Source organism: Pan paniscus, chromosome 14, assembly GCF_029289425.2.
Source record: "Pan paniscus chromosome 14, NHGRI_mPanPan1-v2.0_pri, whole genome shotgun sequence".
Lineage (NCBI taxonomy): Eukaryota > Metazoa > Chordata > Mammalia > Primates > Hominidae > Pan > Pan paniscus.
Window position 1 is genome coordinate 67,368,214 of NC_073263.2, and position 26,136 is coordinate 67,394,349.

A 26,136-nucleotide genomic window follows, 5' to 3' on the forward strand; every position below is an offset into this window, starting at 1 on the left:
GAGTTTCAGACCAGCCTAGGCAACATAGGGAGACCCTGTCTATACAAAAAAAAAGTTAAAAATAGCGAGGCATGGTGTCACATGTCTGTAGTCCCAGCTACTTGAGAGGCTGGGGTAGGAGGATTGCTTGAGCCTAGAAGGTCAAGGCTGCAGGGAGCTATAATTGTGCCACTGCACACTCCAGCCTGGATGACACAAAGAGAGCCCGTCTCAAAAACTAAAAAAAAGGAAAAATTAAAAATTTATTGAAGCAAATGATAATGGAAACAAAACATACCGAAACCTATGGGATAACATGAAGTTAATACTCAGAATGAAGTTTAAAACTGTAAGTGCCAACATCAAAAAAAAAGCAGAAAAACTTCCAATAAATAACCTAGTGTATCCAAGACCTTAACTGAGAATCTGACATTTAATAGAACTAGCATTTTAGATCAGTATGCAACCTATTTTTTAATAAATACATTTTAAATTCTATCTACAGCATTTATCAAAACAATTGCTGTTGTATGAAGGGCTTACATGTAAAATTCAACACTTAAAAAATTTTAAAACTTTTAGCAGAAAATATGGGAAAATATTTTTATCAACTTTCAGCAGAGAAGAATTCTCTAAGTAGAACAAAAGCCAAAATATGCATTGTAACGGTAATAACTTCAAACATATTAAAATTAAAATTATATCCACTAAAATTTACTACAAAAAGAGATAATATAAGCCTTAAAAATGTTACCAGGATACATGGGCATTAATATATATCTTCATTGTTTATTATAACAACAATTTAGAAACAGGCCACATTCTCAAAAGCAGCGGTTGAACAGATAAACACCTTAGGGCATTTTCTTTTCTTTCCTTCTTTGTGTGTGTGTGTGTGTGTGTGTGTGTGTGTGTGTGTGTGTGTGTGTGTGTGTGTGACGGAGTTTTGCTCTTGTTGCCCAGACTGGAGTGCAATGGTGCGATCTAGACTCACTGCAACCTCTACCTCCCAGGTTCAAGCGATTCTCCTGCCTCAGCCTCCTGAGTAGCTGGGATTATAGGCATCTGCCACCACGCCTGGCTAATTTTTTGTATTTTAGAAGAGACGGGGTTTCACAATGTCGGTAAGGCTGGTCTCGAACTCCTGACCTTAGGTGATCTACCTGCCTCGGCCTCCCAAAGTGCTGAGATTACAGGTATGAGCCACTGCACCTTAGGGCATTTTCATAAAATGAATATTATACAATTGTGAAAAGAAATAAAGCAACACATATCAATAGGGAAAGATATCAAAGTAACAATTTGAAAAAAAACAAATCATGTAACAATGCACATTATATAGAATAATTTATGTAAAATACAACAGATATATATACGTATGTGTGTGTGTATATATATATATATATATGGTAAAATCCATAAAAAGCATATAAAGTACAAGATGGTTTTTATTTCTTGGGAAATATAAAGTAATGTGATATTGTAGTACCATACAGGATGCTCCATATTTCTGGGTGATTTTCCATATCCTAAGCTAGGTAAATTGTCAATGTGTGTTAATTTTTTATAGACTTCTTGCTATATATTAAGCATTTATAGTAAAAATGTTAAAGTATAAATAGAAATGTAATACCACTAAAGCACTGAGTATAGACTTATGGAGGTGAACGTTTTAACTTGATTGACTATAAAAGAAGAGTCTTGGTCACATACAGCTGTTGGGCAAATGGGAAAAGGAGAGTAGGATTTCAAAATAAAGGAAAGATCGAGAAAGATGAAGAAGCAAAACACATTGAGGCCACAAGTAGCTACATATTCCACCTGTGCCTTGGGTAAGACAAGAAACATCTTCCCAATGGTATTGAAGGAAAAAATGTAAAAATAGTGGATACAAATACCTGTTTAGGTAGGGCAGGGACAGATAAGACAAAAAAGGTATTATTACCTTGATGTCTGTTTTTTACGCGAAATAGAAGTTAGTTTTCTCAGAAAAGAAGAAAGGCAAGTTGAAGACATTGGTAAAATTTGAAATTACTGCAGGAAAGAATTGGAGAAGGAACAGATAATGGAAACAGAATAATGTACTGGCATTATTGAGGATAAAGATAAGGTATGTTATAATCACCAATCTACACAGCCAACTGATTTTCTTCATTAATGCTTAGAAACTCAGTTGTACATTCAGAAATTTATTGACAAATGAAGGACTGGTGGAGTTATACAGAAAACAGGGCAGAGAGTTTCAAGTTTCTAAGAAGAAAATGATGAAAGTGAGGGAATTCTGACTTCCACATTGAAAAGGTAAGGATTTAAACACAGGAGACACAGAAAAATTGGATGGAAATTCCAGGGTCAAAAGACAGTGAGACCTAAACCTAGTTATACTTGCAGCAAGGGAAGGAGAAGCTTTATTTGAGCCTGGGATATTAACAAAAGTTATTTCAAGGTTTAAAACAGAGATAATGGCAAAGTCCAGGGCAAGGCTTTGGGTCCAAGTGAAAGTAACACTTGATAGTAGTTGAAAAATAAAAATAATTTATTATGTTAAATTGCATTGCTTCAATCTTACTGACTAATTTAGGAAAATAAACTCCAGGAAAAATACTTTCAAGATGTGCCAAAAATCCCCGAGATGCTTATACACGTAAAGTTACATTTAACCATCAAATGTCAATTTATCATGTCCATTGGCAGGTATATAAAAAGACTAGGGCATGTGGTAACCCTATTTCCTCCTACACATAACTCATGTTTCATTTTGAACTTTTATTCTGAATTATTACCAATCTTTTATTTCGTAGGATTAGGATTATCAGTAGTCTATTTTAATGAGTTTTTTTTTTTAAATCGATTTCTTGTAAGAAGTGCCAAGGGGAAGAAATCCACAATCAGATTGGCTGCAGGCTTGGAGAAAATTGTTTATGCATTCAGCTATGCAACATCATTGCTGTATGACATGCAGCAAGCCACTTAATCTCTCTTGTACAACATTTATTAATTAATTAGTGTAGCAGTACCTTATCTGTCTCCTTCACAAATTTGTAAAGAACCAATGAGATTACGCATGTCAAAGTAAAATGGAAATGCAAAGTATTGCAGTTTGTAATTCTACAAGTAAGCATTAAATACTGAGAAACTTAACAAGAAAGATTAGAGAACAAAACACAAAATGAGATTTTCTACAGAGATGAATTTGAAGTCACATATTAACTTTGGTCCATGTAGGAATTTTGTTTATTTTATTTTTTATTTATCATTTTAAATTTTTAAAATAGACTAAGAGGATACAAGTGAAATTTTATAACATTGATATATTGTGTAGTGAAGTCTGGGCTTTTAGTATACCTGTCACTCAAATAGTAAACATTGTACCCAATAGGTAATTTTTCAACCGTCACCCACCTCCCACCCTGCCACCTATTGTAGTCTACAATGTGTACTTTCCCCTTGTCCCTTCAAATCCCCTACATCCATGTGTACTGTTTGTTTAGATCCCACTTGTAAGTGAGACCATGTGGTATTTCGCTCTGATTCTGAGTTATTTCACTTACGATAACAGCCTTCAGTTCCATTGTGAAATACATGATTTTATTCTTTTTTATAGCTGAGTAGTATTCCATGGTGTGTAGAAATAAATAAATAAATAAATGTATATTACAAATATATATAAAAGGAAAGGCAGAGACAGATAGATGATAGATAAATAAACACACACAACATGCACACACAAACACACACACACACACACACACACACCATACTTTCTTTATCTAATTATTTGTTGATCACTTAGGCTGATTCCATAACTTTGTTATGGTGAATAATGCTGCAATAAATATATGCCTCAGGTTTTTCTTCTATAATGATTCATTTCCCTTTGAGTATATACACAGCAGTGAGATTGCTAGTAATTCTTTTACTAGTAATTAGTTCTTTAAGAAATCTCCATGCTGTTTTTTATAGAGGATGTACTAAGTTACATTCCTATCAACAGTGTATAAACTTTCCCTTTTCTCTGCATTATCACCAACATCTACTGTTTTTTCTGACTTTTTCGTAATAGCCATATTGGCTGGTGTAAGATTGTATCTCATTGTAGTTTTAACTTGCATTTTTTCATGTTTGTTGGCTTCTAAGTCTTCTTTAAAAAAAAAAGTCTGTTCGTATCCTTTCCCACTTTTTAATGGGGCTATTTGTTTTCTTCTTCATGAGTTGTTTGAGTTCCTTGTAGATTCTGGGTATTAGCCCTTGATTGGATAATTAGCTTGCAAATATTTTCTCACATTCTGTAGGTTGTCTGTTTTCTCTGTTGATTATTTCTTTTGCTGTGCAGAAGCTTTTTAAATTTTTACAGAACCATCAGTGTTAGTATATTAAATCCTTGATATGAATAATTTGATTAATTTTTCATTTGACACTGTAATGTTTATGTCTTTTTGTTGTATTTGATAAAACACTAAACTATTTTTGGCATTAACTATTTTCTCACAAAGTATTGTGTCCTCTTTTATATTGTATGCAGTTTTCTATGAAATAAAAATTAGTTTCAAATAGACCGAAACAGATTTGATTAGTCTTTTTATAAGAGGAATTTTTATATAATAAAAGTACAGATTATAATTAAAATGTTTTAATATACCATGCACCATTTTATCTTTAAAAAAAATTAATATAACTTTATTATTAAAAAATAAATTATTTACAGATTAAATCTTATAGGCCTTCAATAATTAGAGATTGAAAGACAGCATTTTGGACATTAATATATTTCTTATGGAATGACAAATATTCAGTAAGAGGCACTACATGCCCAATGCGGTTTTATTTAAATTATAATGTGTATATTTTAAATTTACATCATTTAGTATATGTAAGAGCTACGTTTTTATTTAAAGATTTTGCTTTAAAAAAAATCTGGTTTTTGTCTTTAAAATTCACAAGTTCTTATGAGTTTACATACAATAGCACACTTTGTTCCATCTTAATAAAGGCAACTGGATTCTTAGATATTCAGTACTTTTGCCTAAAAGTTTAAATATCATGTAAGTAGCATTGTCTAGCTCATTTTCCTTTAAAAATAAGAACTTCAGTTTATAAAGTTTGGCACTTATAGTTTTGTTACTCAGGTATTTAAAATATATATAAATTGCAAAGTGTATGCGGCATATAAACACTATATAGTATATATAATGTAGCTTATATATATATTTATATATTATTTTAATAATATTTATGTAGTATATAAATACGTATAGTCACATTTTTCCAGAGTATAATTTGCAAAGATTCTGTCATGTTTATAAACCAGCCTTTTATTCTTGTTGACAGTAATTCTTATAATAAGACTGCAAGTATCACATTTTTTAGAGTATATTATAGAAGAAAGCCCAAATGATTTTAAGATACATGTAAAATCTTACCTTCTAAAATGTCTGTACTATTGTCTTTCTCAGGAAGATCGAGTATAAGACTTGCACATTCTAGTCCTGATTCTTTTTCCTCAAAGAATAATGAGTGCTTCAATTCAGTTTTCTCACATCTTAAAATCATTTATCTGTCACCTGCTGCAGAGGGCACATGGTCTCATGCAAGAAAATAATTACGGCTGTGGAAACATTCTTTGGACAATGTGAAAGATCTTTTGCTATTCATCTGCATTGTTCCAAAACAGTAGCAGAACAAATTTAAATAAGTTAGAGCTGCAATTATTTATTGTTATCTTTTGGATTGTTTTTTACCTGGGTAACGCAGAAGATTAAACATAATCAGTTCCAGGTGGAAACACTTCTACAGTATGTCAAGGACAATAAGTTCACAAATTGACTTTTCTTGCTATTCATGTGGTATATGAAAAGAATTGGGCAAAGGGGAATTTAATTAGTGTGTCTCATAGTAGAAATAAATTAAAAAAAAGATAGACTGCTGATTGCATTGAAAATGAGTAGCATGCTTAGCTGTCAGCAATGAAGCAGAAGTGGTTTCTTAGTATTTCTTTGGTCACAGAAATTTTGATTTCTTTAGATTATCCCATGTGAAGTCTAACGTGTATTATTTTAAGTATGAACTATAAAATGCAATTTTATTATACATATGGAGAGTTGTTACTTAAGATGATATAGTGACAAGTATTTACACTAAAAAACTAAAGGATTATGATAGCTACTGAAAGCTTTTATAGATTGAAACAAGCCAAAGAAATAATACCAAAGATAAGTTATTTTCATATCTAAGCTTTTCCTCTTAAAAACTTGAATAGCAAAGAATATATGTTTCAATAAAGCACATTATCAAAGATATTTTATCGCATATGTGTAATTATTATTTACTGCTTATTATTGTAAAAAGGAAGGAATTCTTAAAAGTAAAAATCAGAAAGTTTCCAAATTACCAATTTTTTTGCTAGTAACTATGAGTTAAATTATGCAAATGATAAGTATTATAGTAATTTTTATTTTGTTAAACTTGTGCATTTCATAAGCTTCCATATAAGGAAGAACAAACGTTAACAATTCTTAAAAATATACTAAGGAAATAATTTGCATCATTTGTCATTACATTCTACTCCTGATATTTAGGATCTAATCTAGCGTTGCCTTTTACTTATGTCTTATCTATTGCCTTTGAAATAGAAAATAGCCTAATTTATGAATCACAAAATAATAGCTTAGTTTTCACTTTGCTTGGTGCTGTATAAGGAATCCAAATTTAAAAGATGCATGCCTTTATACATTTATTTTCCAAAAATTATATTGAGTTCCCAGAATATGCAATCCTATTAAAATGTGTAAGACAGTACATTTTCCTAAAAAATTAAAAATTTGTGGGAAATAACTACGAAAATAATCATAAATCCAGAGAAAATAAAATATGAGTTACCATAAGAAAAATCCATGAAACCGGAGAGAGATTCATTCTATGTGCTGTGGTGAAAGGGTGGAGTTGGGAAAAAAATGTCAGAGAAAGTGACATAAAATAGCCTTAGGGCTGTGTAAAAGATCAGTAGATTTGTGAGAGCCAGGTATTTTAAGTTTAAGGAATAACATGAAAAAGTGTATTAAAAAGAGAAAACTACTATTTTTTTTTAGTTCTTTTTGTATACCAATGCCATTCAAGGTGCCTTCAAAATATCCTTTCTGTTAGTTCTTAACACTCACTATGGGTTTGACAGTGATGAGGAGCTGGCAGACAGTGATCATAGACTGCTGGAGCACAGACTTTATGGTCAAGTTGTGAAGGTGTAGAATTGCTGGCTTAAAACTTTAGGCTTTATCATTGAAGCATAAACAGTTAAGGATTTTAGAAGATCTGTTCTCCAAATAGATAATTCTGCCAGCCTTATAAACAGAGAGAGTAGAGACACGTAAGAGGCTATTAGTGACAGCACCACCTAGGAAGTATTTCTACACAAGCACACATGCACACAACATGATCACCCACCCCGGGCACACATGCATATTGAACTTGACTATCATCGACCCTACATTGAGCTATCATTGAACAGGAAGTCAATAGAAAGTGCGGGGGAAGGAGAGATAAACTGATCAACACCAACAAGAAACAATCAGCCAAATCCAAAATGAGGTATAGTCTTCAGGCCATCTAACCTGTTTTCTTTAGCAAAGTTTTTATTTTCGTGAAGAAAAAAGTAAAGAAAAAAAAAAGTATTCTAACATTACTTCATCAGAATTAAAAGATAATTCATTAACATTATTACAATAATTGGACCTCATTTGAACTCTATTTCAAGTAAACTATTTTTTTAAATAATCGGGACTTTTATTATGGAGAAGGTATTAGAATATATTAAATAATTATTCTTAATTTTTAAGATACAATAATAGCATTATAGTTATTTAAGAAAAACATCCCCTTTTTGAAACACATATAGAAATAAATACCCTAATTTTTTTTTTAAAGAAAAGGAAAGAAAAGAAAGGGAATGCTGGAGAAAGGTATAGATGAAGCTAGTAGAACTGTCAATTTTTGTTGATCCAAGCTGAGGCACACATATGATGGTAGTGGTGACCCATCTGGAGTGGCTGCTGTGAAGATGCCAGCTGCAGCGGGGTGGGCATGGCCAGGGTTGTGTGCTCCATGCTCCTGGGTGCAGCTGCAGCTGCCCAGTTGTGGCTCCGATTCCTGGCATCCCTGTGCTCTCGGGAACCTGGTAATCCTCTGCCTCCTAGGCTCGGAAGTGCCTGCTCCCAGTGTCTGGCTTCTCCCCACTCCCAGTAGCCAGTCTGGTGTGAAGAAAAATTGTTGCCAAGCACGGTTGCTATGTTGACCTGGCTGGGTGTGTACATACTCTGGGTGGCACTGACATGCCAGACCCCTGCCTCCTCGGCCCCCTGCCTCCTCGGCCCCCTCTAGACTTTGGGCACTGATGAGCATGGGAGGAAGTTAATGGGGGGGATAAGGGTGGCTCAGCCTGAGCCTGCAGGTGCCCCTCAGCACAAACATCCTAGGCACCGTGGACAGCCTGTTGATGGCAGGAGGCAGACATGTTACTGGGCAGATAGGGGCCGGCCCTTGATAAAACCCCACTTTCAAGCCAACGACAACCTGAAGCCTGAGGGCGGAGCTGCCAGTTCCAGGTGGAGTCCGCGTCGCCCAGAGTGAGAACTTACAGTGCTTTTTCCAAGCCCGCCCATGGCTGCCCACGGAGCAGTCAGCACATACTTCCTCCCTTCTGAGCTCATACCACCCCCAGTTTCAGCCAGACTCGCACAGATGTCGGGAGGACTTGTCTGTAAAAAGAAACTACCCACTGCAGGTCTGCTCTCCCCTAAGAGCTGGACAGATGTCGGGACATCTGCCTGCAGCAAGGAGCTACCCACTGCGGGTCTCCTGAGAGCTGTTCTGTGGCTCAATGAAGTTCCTCTCTGCCTTGTTCTCCCTTCAGTTGTCCATGTACCTCATTCTTCCTGGAGGTGGGATAAGAACTCGGGACACACTAAATGGTGAGACTGAAAGAGCTGTAATACAGACAGAGCTGAAACACATCTCTCTGCTCACCATGTTGCAGAAGATGAGAAGGAGAGAAAAGCTGCAGTTCTTCAGGCAACCCAGACCTAGGGGGTCCCTGAGCCAGGGCTGTGACACCCTCCTTGGGGCTTTGCAGTAACTGGCTTCTGCAAGATTCCAGATGCCAGTGCATTTTCTTTTTCCAGACACGGTGCCCACAGCAGAAACCACGTGTGGTACATTTGGTCCAGCTACAGCTTTGTACAGAGCCGGCACCTGTGCCAGTGCCTTGAGCAGCCTGCCCCACCACAACAAGCACCGTGCCTGGCTGTGGACAATGGCCAGTCCCCACCCTTGCTTGCCTATACACCTCGCACTGCTCTGTGCCTGGCTTGCCCTTGGGAGGTATGAAATCTGAGCTGGTAGCACGAGCCAAGTGCAGCCTGCAGGGCCGAGTGTGTGGAACAAGCCCAGTGGCCACAAGCAATACTCAGGCAGAAGACACCCCCAGCCATAGAGATTTCTGGCTGGCAAAGCAACACCCCAAAGATCCCATGACACATACATAGTGGTTAATTATGTATGTTGGAAATCATCATAAAAAAAGACTTGCTATAGAATAATATGACTTGTCTGAGCAATGACAATAACAGTAGGCAATTACAGTAGGGATGTAAAAAAGAAACATTAAATAGGATTAGCAGAGGTCCATGAGGCAAATAAATCAAGATAGGGAAAGAAAGAAACAGCAGGATGACAAGAGATACATTTCACTTGGACATTTATAATTACAGTGCCCACACTCCTGCTTCCCTCATCACATCCTTTCCTCCTATAGTCATCTCCATCTTAGTTAATGCCTACTGCATCCTTCAGTATTCCCAGCCCAAAGATCACGAAATAATCTGTGTATTCTTTTTTACTGGTGCTGTGATAGAAACACTTCAGAATCCAACCACTTCCCACTATTGCACCACTGCTACCACCTTGGTCTAACCCACTCTAATTCAATTTCTGGGTGTTTGCATATTTTTAATAATTAATAAAGGCATTGGAGAGATTGTCTTAAGACATGAAGAAGAAGATTGCATCACTTTTCTCAGAATCTTCTAATGGTACCTTCATTTTTCTTTCATAGTAAAGCTATTTTCTTACAATACCTTCTAAAGATTTATAAATTGTGATCTTCTTTTATATATCTCCTCTTCTACTACTCCCCTGGACACTTTTGCTGTTATTTAATTATGCCAGGAATACTCATGCAACAGGTCCTTTGCACTGGCTGTTACCTATGGCTGGAACATTCTACCTGCAGATATATGCACAGGCTGCCTTTTTTTGGTTTTGATCATATGTCAAATTCTCAGTAAGGCTTACCACAATGCTCTGAAGCTCCCTACCTCGATTTTTTTTAAAATGATAATTTTTATTTTGTATTACATAATATAAATTACTTGCTACATATGTTTATTTTAAGTTCTTCCTTCATTGGAATATTATCTTCAAAAAGACAAGATTATTTTCAATTAAATTTCAACCTATCTCCCGTGCCCCAAACTTCACCTGTTGAATTCTACATTCTCAGAAAATATTTTTCAGATTGATATTGAATAAGGCACTTAGGTAAAATTGTAGTAGACAATTGAAAACTAAAGAGTATTACTCAGGAAATCAGCCAAAGTTGGAGATGGGTATTTAGGACCAATTGGTGAGCAATGTGGATTGTAGACAAAGGAATTAAAAGCAAGATAAAACCTCCAAAATGCTTAGAATTAAGGGAGTAGAAGGAGTTTAAGTGGAAATAAAAATAAGAATTCAGTGAATAAGACTGCTATCACCAAAATTCAATTTCAAACAGTTTAACAGTTATTTCTCATTTAAAGGAGAATTACTGTATGGTAAACTATTTTGGTAGGTTGTATTTCCTTGGATTTTTTTATTCCTTCACTCCCGTCCCTCACGCCCCCACCCCTCCACCTCCAGTTTTCTTTTTATCTTCTTCTTTTTTTGCTTTCTTTTTTCGTTTTTTTTTTTTTTTTTTTTTTTGTTTGTTTTTTGAGACGAAATCTCACTCTGTTGCTCAGGCTGGAGTGTAGTGGCACAATCTTGGCTCACTGCAATCTCTGTCTCCTGGGCTCAAGCCATTCTCCTGCTTCAGCCTCCTGAGTAGCTGGGACTATAGGCGTGTGCCACCATGCCTGGCTAATTTTTTTGTATTTTTAGTTGATACGGGGTTCACCATGTTAGCCAGGATGGTCTCGATTTCCTGACCTTGTGATCTGCCTGCGTTGGCCTCCCGAAGTGTTGGAATTACAGGCGTGAGCCACCAACCCGGCCTCCAGTTTTCTTATAGCTGTTAGTAAATGCGGAAATGATTTATGGATAGAATAATTGACAATTTCCATGATAAAGAACCCCAAAGGAATTTCTTAACATGGATGCAGACCTAAAATTCCTGGCTGTTATTAAAAAGTATACATTTTATTTTATTAATAGAAAAAAATTAAAAGTCACATATTAACTCTGTTAAAAAGACTGAGAATAGACTAGGCATGGTGGCTTATGCCTGTAATCCCAGCACTTTGGGAGGCTGAGACAGATGGATCACTTGAGGTCAGGAGTTCAAGACCAGCATGGCCTACATGGTGAAACACCATCTCCACTAAAAACACAAAAAATTTAGCTGGGTCTGGTGGGGCATGCCTTTAGTCCCAGCTACTCGGGAGGCTGAGGCAGGAGAATCCTTGAACCCGGGAGGCAGAGGTTGCAGTGAGCTGAGATTGTGCTGCTGCACTCCAGCCTGGGCGACAAGAGTGAAACTCTGTCTCAAAAACAAACAAACAAAAAAACAAAACAAAACAAAACAAAAGACTAGAATGTCTTGACACATATTAAACAAAATTATTTTAATATATGTATCCTAGAAAATAGACTAATATAATTTGGTTACCAAATGTGTATAATCTGTACTTTTCCGCAGCATTCCAAAATAACTGTGAATATTGTTTTCTACCAAACCTGTTTAATCATCTTGCCTAAGTCATTGTCAGGGTGCGCTGGCATCCTAAATTGCTTAGAAAAAATGATAAGGACCTGTTTTCTAGACTCTTTAAATCTGAGAGGTAGTTATTATTTATATTAAAATATAATGCCTAAATATTATATAATATTAAAATATGAAAGATAACAGTTAACTCAAATATTCATAAAAATGCTTCATTTCCATGGATAAAGTAAATTTTATTGGATATAAAGATTGATAAATGAAAGTGCAACCCTAAGAAATCTATGAAGGCTTGAAAATCTGTTTTCCATATGTAGTTTGGAATTCAAATTTTACGTTATGTTTCTACATGGCTCTGTGCTTTTTAAATGTTTCTTTCCTTCACTGTAAAGTAGTAAAGACCTATAAGATGATTTTTGCAATAACCACTAAGCTCTCTGAAAGACACACCTACTGTGAAATTTGAATCATTATAAGTCATTGCAAAGTTGAATTCAGTAAAATGGAAACCAATTAAAAGATAGTTAAAAATACATAAAGCTACAAAGATTTTTCATTTTTAAAAATCAGAAAATCAACTCAGAAACAAAATATGATTAGTTAATTAAGGTTCTTGGTGACATTATAAGAATCTGGTAAAATGTAGGAGAAATATTAACATTAGATGTTAATGTTAAACTAGACATGCTGGACTTATGTTGAAGAAAGTTATATTTATTTTAGATATTTGCCAAACTTTTCGACAGTAAGGTCAATCAAACTGTAGAAAAATTTTATTAATGAGGTAGATACGGCAAAGTCACTAAACATCTTTAAATAAAGTTTAGCAATATTAGTGGAAAGGATAGGAGAGCCATTATTTGGACTAGACATTTCTTCCAATCATTACATTTGCTTTCAACCTTATTACCTAAAAATTTTCTATGGGCTGCTAGTCTCCAGATAACTGGCATTTTCAACAACAGTCCTTGAACTTGATCTTTCTGTCTACCCAAGGGCATCTGGAGCCCCTTGTAAGAAAAGTGGAAATCACGTAGTCAAAGATTGAAAGTCTTCATTTGCAATGAGCACACATAATTTAACATGATAAATTAGAACACACAGAACAAACATAAAAAAAATTTAAAGTGAATTATTTAATCTCCATGATCAAATTTCTCATAGTTTCTAAACATCAGATGGAAGGTGTGTTATACAACATGAGGTACAACTCAAAATATAGCTCTATAAAAAGTTACTGTCCAGCAGAGAGAGATCATTATTCTAATCATATACTTGAATCAGGTTTTAAATTTCAGTGGTATTTATGTAAAAACTATGAAAATTTATAAATAGCAGCTAAGGGGCCATAGACATTGCTATATTAATGTTAAAAATTAAAAATTATATATTATATAATGTCTAAATAAATATGAATAAAGTAATTAGATATTTTAATAATACAAATACAAAGAAATAAAAATGGAAATAATTTGATCATATCAAAGATGGATCTTTCAAGGACATAAAGAAAATTGCTGAAAGAGATAAATGGTAACAAAATAGTATAGTTATATTCCACCCAAAGTAAAGAAAAAAGTGAATAATTTGATTATTTTAAATAGTACTGTGCTTCAGATACATAATTTAAAAACAAGGCTAAGTTTTCTTTAATTATCCGGGGCCAAAAAAGGTTGTTCATCTCATTATAACAACACATCTTCTGATATTTGAAGGCAAGAAGACATCATTTCCTACTAAAGATTTATGAAAAATAAGCAATGTGTATTAGCAACTAAATCAAGGCTCTGGAGTTGATTTAAGTGCACACTACATTCATGCATTCTACAACCACTTAGCTATTGAGTCATTCTCTCAGGCACTATGATAGTAAACAGACAGATAAAAATGGAAAATGCAAAGACCGCATACAGTTCAATTGAAAGTCAGTTTCAAATATAATTCATAAATGTATTTTATCCACTTCTTAAAGTATTCCTTCAGAAACTAATATTTTTCATTATCATTTAGTTTCCTTTCACATAAAAAGGTACTATAATATTGAATAGAACCCACACTCCATTTTGCACAGATTCTATACATCTCCTTGAAACACCAATATTGTGTATGAGAACGACTGAATTCTTGTTTATTTTATATGTACTATTCAGAAAAAAAATAGGTCCCCTGGTAATAACTATGTAGTCAGGCACAGTGCTGAGCATTTTCTGAAGATTATACTTCCAATAGCCCTATGAGTGCCTCTTTATATAAATATTCTAATGGAAGGAAAGAGAGGTGTGCAATTTGCCCAGGGCTAAAATTGTGTTAATTGCTGTGGACGTGATTTTAACTCTTGGATGGCCTGACTCCTAAAACTGCTTTTAACTACTTCACTATATCCCGACTGCCATGGATTAACTGACCTTCCAGAAAAGCTGTGAAGGAAAACAGATATGTGAAAGTTCCTTAACACAATTATTTTCTGTATGGACACACCTGCTTCCAAACCTACTATATGTTTAATTTGTGTATGGTACTAGTCATTATGCAAGAACTTTTGGAAACTTGAAACTATTTGAACATAGCACTGACTGAGATTTTTTTCATAAAAATATATTTAAAAAATTGGAATACTACTAAAACGTATGGTAAGAAATTTGCCATGTTTACTCAGATAATACAGGTGGATGGGGCTGTTTGATTGGGAGAGTGACTGCTCTTTACAAAAGCTGTTGCAAGCTGAAATGGTGCAGCTTCACCTGGCTGCACACCTTTGCTGCTCCAATTGCTCCACATTGGGTCAGTCTTTCCCCTGATATTATTTCCCAGTCTTCTGCAGCCATGCTTCATTACTTGAAATTGTTCTTCAATGTGTCTTGGCATGTTCCTTCAGCCTGCCCTATTTGAGATCTCCTCAGTTCAGCTCACCATACAACAGCTGGCCAGGTGTCTTCCTGCTGTCATCCATTTTTTATACTTGTTTAGTCCAGTGGAGCTGTATTGTAGCAAAGAATAACTTCACTGCTGTTGCACCGGCTGTGTTCCAGGACTTCCTGTTGGTGAATATGTTTCTACTTGTGATGCTAACTAAAATCAAGGTTAAACATAATGATCAATATTTTGCTCATTTTTTTATTATGGCATATTAGTAAAGATCTATGTACCTTTATACTCTACATAGTCTGTCTTATTAATCAAGTTATTCAAATGTTTAGTTTGATAACATACTGCTTTTAGCAGGATTTAAATAGAGCTGTGTTAATATATTTAAAAAAATGAACAACCACTGCAGTTACTTTCAACTTACAGACTAAATAATATCTTACGTATTAATCAACAATCTCTGGTCAATTCAGAAATTTTATGAGCCATTGTGCAAAAGATAATGAACACCAATTATGCAATGAAAAAAAGTAAGATAAACCCACAAATATTCTCCTAAACCTTCTTTAAGATAGAAAAAATTATTTGAAATATCAGGAAATATTTTGAAAAGCTACCAAAAAGGTACCTGATATTAATAAAAATGTGTATCTAGTCACTACTATGCTTATGATACTGGCCTATATATTATTTCAAACTCCAAACATAGCAAAAATTTTTAAAAAATAGTATTTTTCAGTGGCCATGATGCATAAATGATTCCAGCTAACTTAATATTCAGTTTCCACACACTTTCACATAAAATACTCATAAATTATAGTTAACATGAAATGGTCGAATACATAATGTGCGATCATTAGCATTTCTCTTTCATATTCAGTACATAATAAACATTATTGGTTTTCTTATATGATAAGATGTGATAATAATACCAGAATGAGATTAATATTGCTATGTTAGAAACTTAAGTGGATCGTACACAAGTACTATGAGAAGAAGTACTGCCAGAAGGAAATTACGAAGAAAATAGGTACAGTTACAAATTTGCTGACAGTTTTAGGCAGATCATATTGGTATGGAATATATCACTTAGAGTACATTGTATAGCTTTTTGTCATAAAGTGAATCCTCATTTATCATTGATAGGACATATTTAATTCTGCATCTGCATCTAAATCTATACTAAAGAGAAATACATTTTGGTAACTGCAGTTTGTTTTCTTTTAAATTCATTCGTTTTGTTTTGCTTTGTTTTTATTGTTAATGGTGGTCAGGATCTGTGGGAATCAGCGAAATTGCATTCCGGACATCCATATTTTGTGAAATAACTGTCATTTTTCTCTAAGCTATACTATAGTGAAGTCTGAAGTATTGGTGAATTAAATATTTATTAAAGATTTATTATAAATACATTTTATTTTTAATAAAGATTTAATTCACCAATAACTCAGACTTTGTAGTTGGCATTTTAAAGAGTTCTATTTCTTTTGTGTCTGGATATCATGAATTTATACATCTTGCAGAATCTGCAGTATTGGAGAAGACACTTCCAAATATCTACTAGTTTATTGGAAGCTTAAAAATTATGATCTGTCATCTATTGCAGAGCTTCTTATAAAAATCAATTCTATATTTTTATAGTAGATATATAAAATTAGTAACACATATGTTTATTCATTAATTATAACAGGTATTTGCGGGATAACTACTATGTTCCAAGAGACTGCAAAGATGCTGGAGATATAATGGTGATCAAGGGATTCTACCTCCCTTATGGAGTTGTCAGTGCCCTCCAGACAAAACTTACAAGGAACACACTGGTAGTCAAGCAAAGTTGGGCTTATTTACTCGCATTGAGGAAGACTGCACACCATTGAAAATTTTAGAGTATTTTATTAAGAGGGTGTAAAAAGCTCTTACTGCATGTATTAGTTCATTCTTGCACTGCTATAAATAAATACTTGAGACTGGGTAATTTATGAAGAAAAGAGATTTAATTGGCTCACAGTGCCACAGGCTGTATAGGAAGCATGGCTGAGGAGGCCTCAGGAAACTTACAATCATGGTGGAAGGCAAAGGAAATTAGGCGCGTCTTCACATGGCCAGAGCAGGAGGAAGAGAGAGAGAAGCTGCTACATACATTTAAACAATCGGATCACATGATAACTCACTCACTATCAGGAGAATGGTACCAAAGGGGAAATCTGGCCCTGTGATCCAATGACTTCCCCTCAGGTCCCACCTCTAGTGTTGGGGATTCCAGTTGGACATGAGATTTGGACAAGGACACAGACCCAAACCATATCACTGTAAGAGTTTTTGCTTGAATTGGGTGATTTTAGGGAGGTTTTGAAGAAGTGAGGTCTGCCCTGGAATCAATAATGCCAATAAAGCAGGTAATTTACTGAATTGATACCTTAATCATTCTTAACCTACAAGGTGAGAGGAGCAAATAGAGGCTAGGAAGAGCAATTATACATATTAGCCAGAATAGATGGTGCATTTGGTCAGTTTTTAGTTTTGGACATTGTTCTTGGCTTATTCTGTGCTCAGGTATAATTATGGAGGGGACTTGTCTTATTCCTTCATAATCACAACACCCTTTTCTGATGTGAATGTACTTTGAAGTTGTTTTTGTCAAACAGTAGAATGAAGCACCATGGCCTGGCTGTGAGTGCTGAGCCAGCTCCTAGCAACACCAAGGCGTAAATGATAGTGTCAGAGCATCTTCCAGCTGTTGATGTCTGCTTTTCTCTTTGTCAGAGGTAATTGCCTGAGGAAACTAAGGCAGGTTATAGAGGACATTTTCAAATGCTTAGATAATGACAAAACAAGGACCCTAGTCTGTTGTTTTTTGAATAGCCCCACAGTATCAATTTTTATTTAGCCACAGCCATTTTCCTACTTGTACCCCACACAACTTAGCCACATCCGCATACTGTAATTACAATGTGATACATGACAATATTTGATGTAGCTAAATAAAATGATACATTTCTGCATGTAACATGTAGTTTAAAATGAATAGAGTTAACTATAGTTCACACATATGTAACCAATAAACATCAGATTTCATAAATTCATGTATAAGAAATTTATTGTCATCCTTCAATAATGTGAATTGCTTTGTCTTATCTACACAGTAGATGTTTATTGTTAGTCAATTCAACTTTTTTCCTTCCCTCCTTTTTCCTCCTTGCTTCAGTTTTCTAAAGTTAAGTAAAAGTTTTAAGGGCCTGAGGCATTAAAAGACTATCATATTTTTTATTCAATCTCTAATCATCTAGTCGTACTGATTCACTTACTGAAAGCTACTTTTGCAACTGGTCTCTAAAGCTCCACAAATTTGATGGCCATTTTCTCCTCATCTAGACAGCAACACATGTTGAGGTCATTGGCTCCTGGTACTGGGTTACTGATATTCCTAGGTAATGGAAAGCACACTAAAGCCAGAGAATACGCTATAGGCTGCCTCAGACCCATCTATGCAGACACTTCACAAAGATATTTCTGCTCACTTCCTGCCACACTGATGCAGGAACACTTGGTCACTTGGGGGACAAAGGGCTTAAGCAGAGGATTCTTTACTCAACTGGCCATCCTATCTGGGTATTCTAACGCCAACATTCCTCGGAGTTGAGTTGGAAAAAATCCTTCTTAGCTTCTAATTCAATTATTTTCTCAATTCAGAGCATCTGTAGTTCAGTTTAAGCTGTTAATCTATTCCTCTAAATCTATTGTTTATAAAATCAATGATACTTTTTGAATCCAATAGTTTGCCTTGGGTTTTGAAATGGAGTATTTTGGAAAAGGTCATGAGGTACCTGGGAATATGGAAAACAAACTAGTGTAATATCCTAAAATATTATTCTGCCAGATATATTTTTAATGTAAGAAAATTATTGGTCATTCAACTTTGTAACTTTGTCTTTAGTTATTCTAATACAAATGTGTATCATTTAGTAAGAAATAAATTATGAAATTATGTATGGTTTTTAAACTATAAATTGCTCTTCATTTTAATAAAATATTATTGTATTTTGACATATATTTTTAACTTTGAAGTGTCCAATGGTTGAAATCCTCATCAGTTTATTTTTATTTCCTGTTGAATATATGTAATTTAAATAATAAAACATTTACTAGATAATATTTTTCAAGAAACAATTATCCTACGTATTAGCAACATTTTTCCACATGTTGGAAAAAACCAAAAACATATGAGATATTTTTTCTGGTACTTTCTACAAGATATAAATAACCTAACACTGTGCACAGAGCTGCATGGAGAATGGTTTAAATTAAATTTTCCTCAAGTTGTTGTCCTGTGTGCAAAATCATGGGGTGATTTTTTATTTTTCCCAGAATTGAAAATCCTCAGGGGAAAAAAGAACTTTTAATGGGATCACTGCTGGAACCTAAACTTCTTAGAGTTCAGCAGATGATGACAATTTAAGAGACCCACATAAACATGCTGCCGCTGTAGAATACTAAATGCCTTGTCCCAGAGAGGAAATGTTATCCAGATCTCTACCAGGAGTTCAAAAATGTGATGCAGCTCTAAAGAAGCCTTGTGACTCTTCAAAATTAAGTTCTTTATTTTGTATCAATGGGATATTATGAAAGAACTCCCCTTCCGGGTGATGATTTATATAATAAAGTGAATATATGTGTTCTGCTGAAGATCTGAATAAATGTGCTTCACTGAGGGCCCAGGATGATCTCCTCTTCATAATGGAAATTTTGAAGTTTCAGTTGGTTTTAAATCTTTGGGGAGTTTTGTTTAATGAAAATACATTGGTAATATGATGCCTCTACAAATTTCTATTTAGGAAATTAATAGAATTTAAAAAGGACTAGACGTTTTCCAAAGAAATAACTCTTAAACATGTACATTAATCACAGCCAAAGAAGTGTTAAGATCTAAGAAACCCAACTTTAGAAGGTTATTCTTAGCAATTCACAAAAGTAACATTTAAACTGGCTTTTACTAACTTCAAATTTAGAAGATGAAACTATGAGTTTTTGTTGCTGTTGTTGTTGTCATTGTTGTTCTATTACTTTGTAGATAATATTAAAGGACTATTTTAATGTAATTTATTCCAACCATAATAAAATTTGTCCAACTGGATGTAGAGTTTAGCTTCCTTTGGCAGCACATCAACTAGAATTGAAAGAATTAGCACGGTAAAAAGGTCGGTGTTAGTCTCTGCATGGGTGAAAGTCATACTTGCCAAATATTTACCTGATAAACGGAGGCTGACTTTGTGGTCCAACATTTAGTTTAAAAGTATTTTATTAATGTCTATGGAATGTGAACCAAGGAGGCCAAGGTTTTATTTATTAATCATAGATATCGAAAAGTATTATTCTGATTTTGATTTCTTTAGAAGAAAACTACAAATTTTAAAACCTACTGAGTCCTAATAAACCTACTAAGTCCTACTAAGACTGTTTAGCCACATCCATGTAATTCAATTTAACAAGTATTTATTAATTGCAACTAATTCCCTTAGGCAGGGCATATAATTAAAAAGATGACTAAATGATATGCTCATCCTAAGATAGCTTAAAGAAAGACAAGGACAAATTCAGAGTTTTATGTTTTTACTAGTACGTGCTGGTGCATTGCAAACATTCAAATCACAGGTTACAAGAGGCTCTTCACCTGGATCTTTACACAGATATTGACACCACTTTTAAGATAAAGCACATCATAAGTTTTTAAGAAAAGTCACTCTATCTTCTGTGAGGCTAAAAATTGTTTCTGCATGTGGTAAGGAAACTTCAAAATAAACACTACCGTTGCTGTCATGAACTGAATGCTTGTGTCTCTCCCAAAATTCATATCTTGAAATCCTAACCCGCCAAGGGATTGATGCTGGAGGATGGGGCCTTTGGGATGTAATTAGGTCATGACAGAGGAGCCCTCGTGAAACAGATTAATGCCCTTAAAAAAGACACCTCAGAGAGGTCTCTTGCCCTTTTTCTGCCATGTGAGGAATAAGAATTCAGCAGTTTGCAACCTGGAAGAGATCCCTCATCAGAACCAGAGCTTGCTGGCACTCTGACCTCAGACTTCCGGCCTTCAGAACTATGAGAAATAAATTTATGTTGTTTATAAGCCATTCAGTCTATGATATTCTGTTATAGCAGTCCAGACTGACTAAAACAATTGCCAGTATTCTCTCTTGAGTACCTAAAAGAAAAAAGATATAAGAAAATAATAGATTTCATAGAAAAGTATTTTTTCCCTTTCTAAATGATGATAATGATACAATAGAAAAATTATAAAATTAATGTGAAAGTAACCAAGCTTAGAAAAGCCAAGAAACTGAGTTGATGAATTTAGACTGATATAAAGATAGTGAATTATAATTTATTCCCAAAATACAAAAAATATTCCCACAGATCACTTATCTATACTTTTTGTCAAGGACCTGAAGCAATTACCAAAAAATAACAAAGAATTTCCTTCAATTAAATGTTCTCTTCCTCTGATGTTACCATTATTATTGTTCCTTCTAACACAGTTTTAGTGCTGAAAGCTTGTTCTACTGCAAGCTTTCCACTCTATCATCTTGTCTCAAATTAGAGCTTTATAATCTCCTACTGCTATTTACCCAATCTTTGCTGTATGCCAGCTCACCCATCATCCAAACAAAGGGAAAAAGCAATAATAATAATGTCAATATCTATTCCTAAAACAACCAGTTCTTTGTACATGTGTTATCTCATCTGATGCTCTTGGAAGTCCTGGAGGTAGGTAAGTCAGCATTCTTGTTTTCACTTGCAGTGTTAGTGAATTACTTGGTAACAATTTGTGAATTGCCAGTCCCAAACTTGTTTCGAGCTTCTCGGGATTATCCAGCCATTCTAAATGAAATACACAGAGAATCCTTTTCTACAAAGGTAGAAAGCCCAGATCTTCCCTGCCAACCAGTTTCTGAGTCGATTGCCACCCATTGACAATTCTTAACCTCCATTTCAAAACAAATATGGTAGAACTTTGCTTTGCTTTTTTTCTAATAAGGTTTCTATGCCAGCTTATTCTATCATCCGTCTCCTGTTTTTAGATAATTGACACTCAGATTTGATGGCAGCGGTGGCCTGTCTACAGCAGCCACTGTGAAGACGCTGGCTGCAGCAGGAAGATGTGTGACTGGGGTTATGCGCTCTGCGGGGCGGTGGGAGCTGAGAACAGCAAGGAGCCCCGCCCCCTACTGAGTTCGCAAGGTGGGAGCCCCGTGCTCCCAGGCACAGCTGCAGCTTCCCAGCCACAGCTCTGGACCTGGCATCCCTGCCCTCTCGGAGGCTTGGGCAGCCCCTGATCCTGCAGGCTCAGAAGTGCTTGTTCCCACTGTCTGGCCTCTCCTGGCTCCTGGCACTTGCTTCGGTGCGGAGCAAAGTTGTGGCCAAGCCCGGGTGCTGTTGTGATCCAGCCAGTTGTCCGTGCACTTGTGGCGGCGCTGACATACCAGCCCCCCTGCCTCCTCGACCCCCTCCGAACTTTGGGCACCCGTGATCATGGAAGGGAGACAGGGGTTGGGGGCTGAATGCAGCTTCGTGTGGGCCTGCAGGCACCCCTTGGCACTAACAGCATGGGCACCATGGACAGCATGTTGATGGCAGGAAGCAGACAGGTTTTTGGTCAGAAAGGGACAGGTCCCTGGTGAAATGCCATCTTCAAGCCAGGAAGGTGACTGCCTAAAGCCTGGGGGCAGGGTTGCCAGTTCTGGGTCGGGGAGTTGAAGTCTGGAGTGAAAACTCACGGTGCTTTTTCCAGGCCTGCCCACGGACACCCACGGACCAATCAGCACACACTTCTTCCTTCCAGAGCTTATAAAGACCCCAGACTCATCTAGATTCACACAGACGTTGGGACAACCTGCCTGTGGAAAGGAGCTACCCACTGTAGGTCTCCTCTCCACTGAGAGCTAGACTCTCACCAGGACGACCTGCCTATGGAAAGGAGCTACTCACTGCAGGTCTCCTGAGAACTGTTCTGTTGCTCAGTGAAGGTACTCTCTGCCATGCTCAACCTCCAGTTGTCTACAAACCTCATTCTTCCTGGAAGCGGCACAAGAACTTGGAACCCACTGAATGGCGGGACTGAAAGAGCTGTAACACAAACAGGGCTGAAACATGCTCCGCCACTTGCCATGTTGTGGGTGACGAGAAGGAGAGAAGAGCTGGGGACCTTTGGGGAGCCCAGACCCAGGGGCTCCTTGAGCCAAGGCTGTGACACCCTCTTTGGGACTCTGTGGTTCCCGGCATCTCCAGGCTTCAAGGTGCCACCGCGGTCCTCTCGTAGAGATGTGTGTGCCTGCAGTAGAAACTGTGTACATCTGGTCCAGCTGCAGCCTCGCATGGTGCAGGCACCTGTGCCGATGCTTGGAGCTGCCTGCCCTGCCACAGCCGGCGTACCCGGCTGTGCACAGTGGCCGGATCCTGCGCTCACTTGCTCACACATACCTCACCCCTCTGCACCTGGCTCGCCCTTGGCAGGCACGGGATCAAGGCTGGTAGCATGAGCCGAGTGCAGCCTGCCGGGCCAGGTCGTCAGAACAAGCCCAGCAGGTGCAAGCAAAACCCAAGCAGAGCCACCGGTGGCCACAGAAGTTGCTGGCTGGTGAAGTAACATCCTAAGGATCCCATGACAGATTCACCTTGTCTAGAGCAAGGCCTGAATATCCTCATAGACCCTACCTTATACAGATAGTTACCCATCCTTTATTACTCCTTTGTAAACTGGCTACTCTGGAGATGGACGTGTTTCCCCACACCTCAATCTATCACCTTGGTTGTACACTTGCCCACACACACATAATACATTTAGGTATCATCTTGTTTCCCTCATTCATAGGACTAGCTGCCTTTTCATCATCTCTGCCTCACTTCCTTGCATTTAGATTTTGTGTGTGCTTTGTGGATGAGAGACTTACTCAAGCCAGAGCCACCCCCATGTTCAGCAATCCCTCCCTGTGCCCTCCCTTACTTTCCTCCACATTCTTTATCCTACAGTCTGGACTCTGTTCTTGTTTCTTTAGCACCTAATAACTTTCAATCTGTTTTGTTTCTATCTTCAGCCTACAATAAATATAATGTATACCCTAATAAGCCAGGATAAAACACACATACACACACATTTAATACAGGATTCATAAAACAATACTAACTCTTGGCAAGTGAATTTGTCAATTGAATTGTCAAGTGTAAGCACTCTAAATTTTCTATTCTGTTCTGTTTTATTCTAGTATTTCCTATTATTTCACCTAAAAGGGCTGATCAAAATAAAATAAAATGGATTTACAACTTACTGAAGGGATCATGATCCACAATCTGAGAAACAACGCTCTAACTGGCTAGTCATGTTTCACTTAGGAAAACACTTACCCAAAAGATAATGGCTGCTCAACAGGCTGCCAAAGTCTTTGGCCTCAAGATTTGAGACCTCTGACCAAGGTTTAAATACATTCTCATACCTCCCAGCAGAGGTTAAAATGCAGAGGTTAAAATGCCCATGAACTACTACCATTTGCTCATCAATTCATAGGACAATTATGATATTATTAAAAAATCTAGTTGCTGTTTTTTCTTCTAAAGTCTATTTGTAAGATACATAAGAACAGATAATGTATTTTATTAATTGATGTAGCCCTTGTTTCTAGGCACTTGCGGGCTCATAGTGTTCATTCTAATATTTGCTGAATAAATCAATCAATGAATCAATGAATGTTTGGAAGTGGCTTAGTAGGTTGTTACTCATTCATGCATTCTCTCATTCAGTAAGCATCTGATGAATACCCATTACATTATATGTCAGTCACTACGCTTGTTCCTGCTTACATTATGCAATTGATTGAAACCAAGTCCTTATTTTTAAGAATAAGTAGTAGAATATGTAGTTTCTGAATGTTAAAGGAATTAAATGAAAGATTAATATCTAGCTCTTGCTATATGTGGAACTAACAAATCACATGTATGTTAATTTTCTCATCACCCAATCAACAAATATTTAAAAAGCACATGGAATGTGTTAGACACTATTTTAGGCCTTGGAGACAGCATGAATAAACAAGAAAAATTTCCTGCCCTCAAGGAGCTCACATTCAGTGTGACAAGATAGAAATGGAACATAAGCAAATGAACAAGATAAAGTAGATAGTATTAAGCTCTATGAAGAAATAAAACATGGTGAAGAGATAGGGAGGTGGGCAGGTTAAAAGGAAGAGAGTACTTTTCTTTAGAACAGCATCTAGATGTCTCTGGAAGGCAATGGGAAACTGAGGTATTAAGAAAACTTTATTAGGAAAATGCAAATGGCTGCTTTCCCCATTTCAGAAAGATCTTTGCCTCAGCTCAGGAGGACAAAGTGCTTGCACTTTTCAAAATGTGAAAAAGAAAAGGCTTTCACTATTGCTGGTCATTGATCCTCCACGAAGTAAAAAATAAATAAATAAATAACAAAAATATAAGACAAGAAAGAAAAGGAACAGATCCTTGCCTCATTAGGCAACCAAGGTTAGTACAAAATATTTTGCTGAAAAGGAGGACAGAGATTAAATTGAACCTATGTTTAAAGTAAATGATTGCTGTGACATGCATTTCTCATATCAGAGCAATTTAGATAGGAAATAACTGGTAAGCAAACATTCTGTATTATAAATGAGAAAATCCTGGAAAGATTATTGTTGTCTTTTTCACTGAACACATCAGCAGGAAAATTATTCAGCCCCAGGCAGAGGAAACAAATATCATCAAATACAACAGGGTTGCTGTTTGGATCCTTCTACTATCCTCAAGGACTGTCATGTTTTCAGTGCTCATTTCTTTGTATGTCGCCTTTCAGTACAAGTCTTTATGTCTTGTACACATTCAGTCTGTTTATTTTTTGTATTGCTGCCATTGTAAACTTCTAGAATCTTAAGTATACCAAGGACAACTGCTTTTTCTGAAATAATAATATGATGCAAATACTGAAAATAAATATAATTTGAACAAATCTAAAGCGGATTTATATAACTTGACTGTTTCAATATTTACAACATTTAGAAACTAGATTTCATTTGCACAGAAGTCCAAAAAAAATTAACAATACCTAGGGTAGTGTTACAAAGTTAGTCAGATCTCAATAAAAACAAGCTATATGAAAAACAAAACAAGTAGTAAAACCATTTAATCACAAACTACCCAGCCTGATAAGGAGAGCAGAAACGCAGTCTCGTAAGACCCATTACCCACTATTGCTTTCTCTGCTTATATGATAGGGTTCCTGACCATATGGGTTTATTTCCCAAGCTCTCAAGTCAGGAAACATCTGA

The 26,136-nt window shown here is 36.1% G+C and overlaps 1 long non-coding RNA gene across 1 annotated transcript in view; it reads left to right on the top strand.

Moving 5' to 3' along the window:
* Nucleotides 1-18,772, top strand: part of LOC117975616 (uncharacterized) — a 63,393-nt gene extending 44,621 nt beyond the window's left edge. Inside the window, exon 5 of the long non-coding RNA XR_010109620.1 lies at nucleotides 16,503-18,772. This is a non-coding gene — a long non-coding RNA (uncharacterized LOC117975616). The remainder of the gene's footprint in view (nucleotides 1-16,502) is intronic.
* Nucleotides 18,773-26,136: the final 7,364 nt, after the last annotated feature.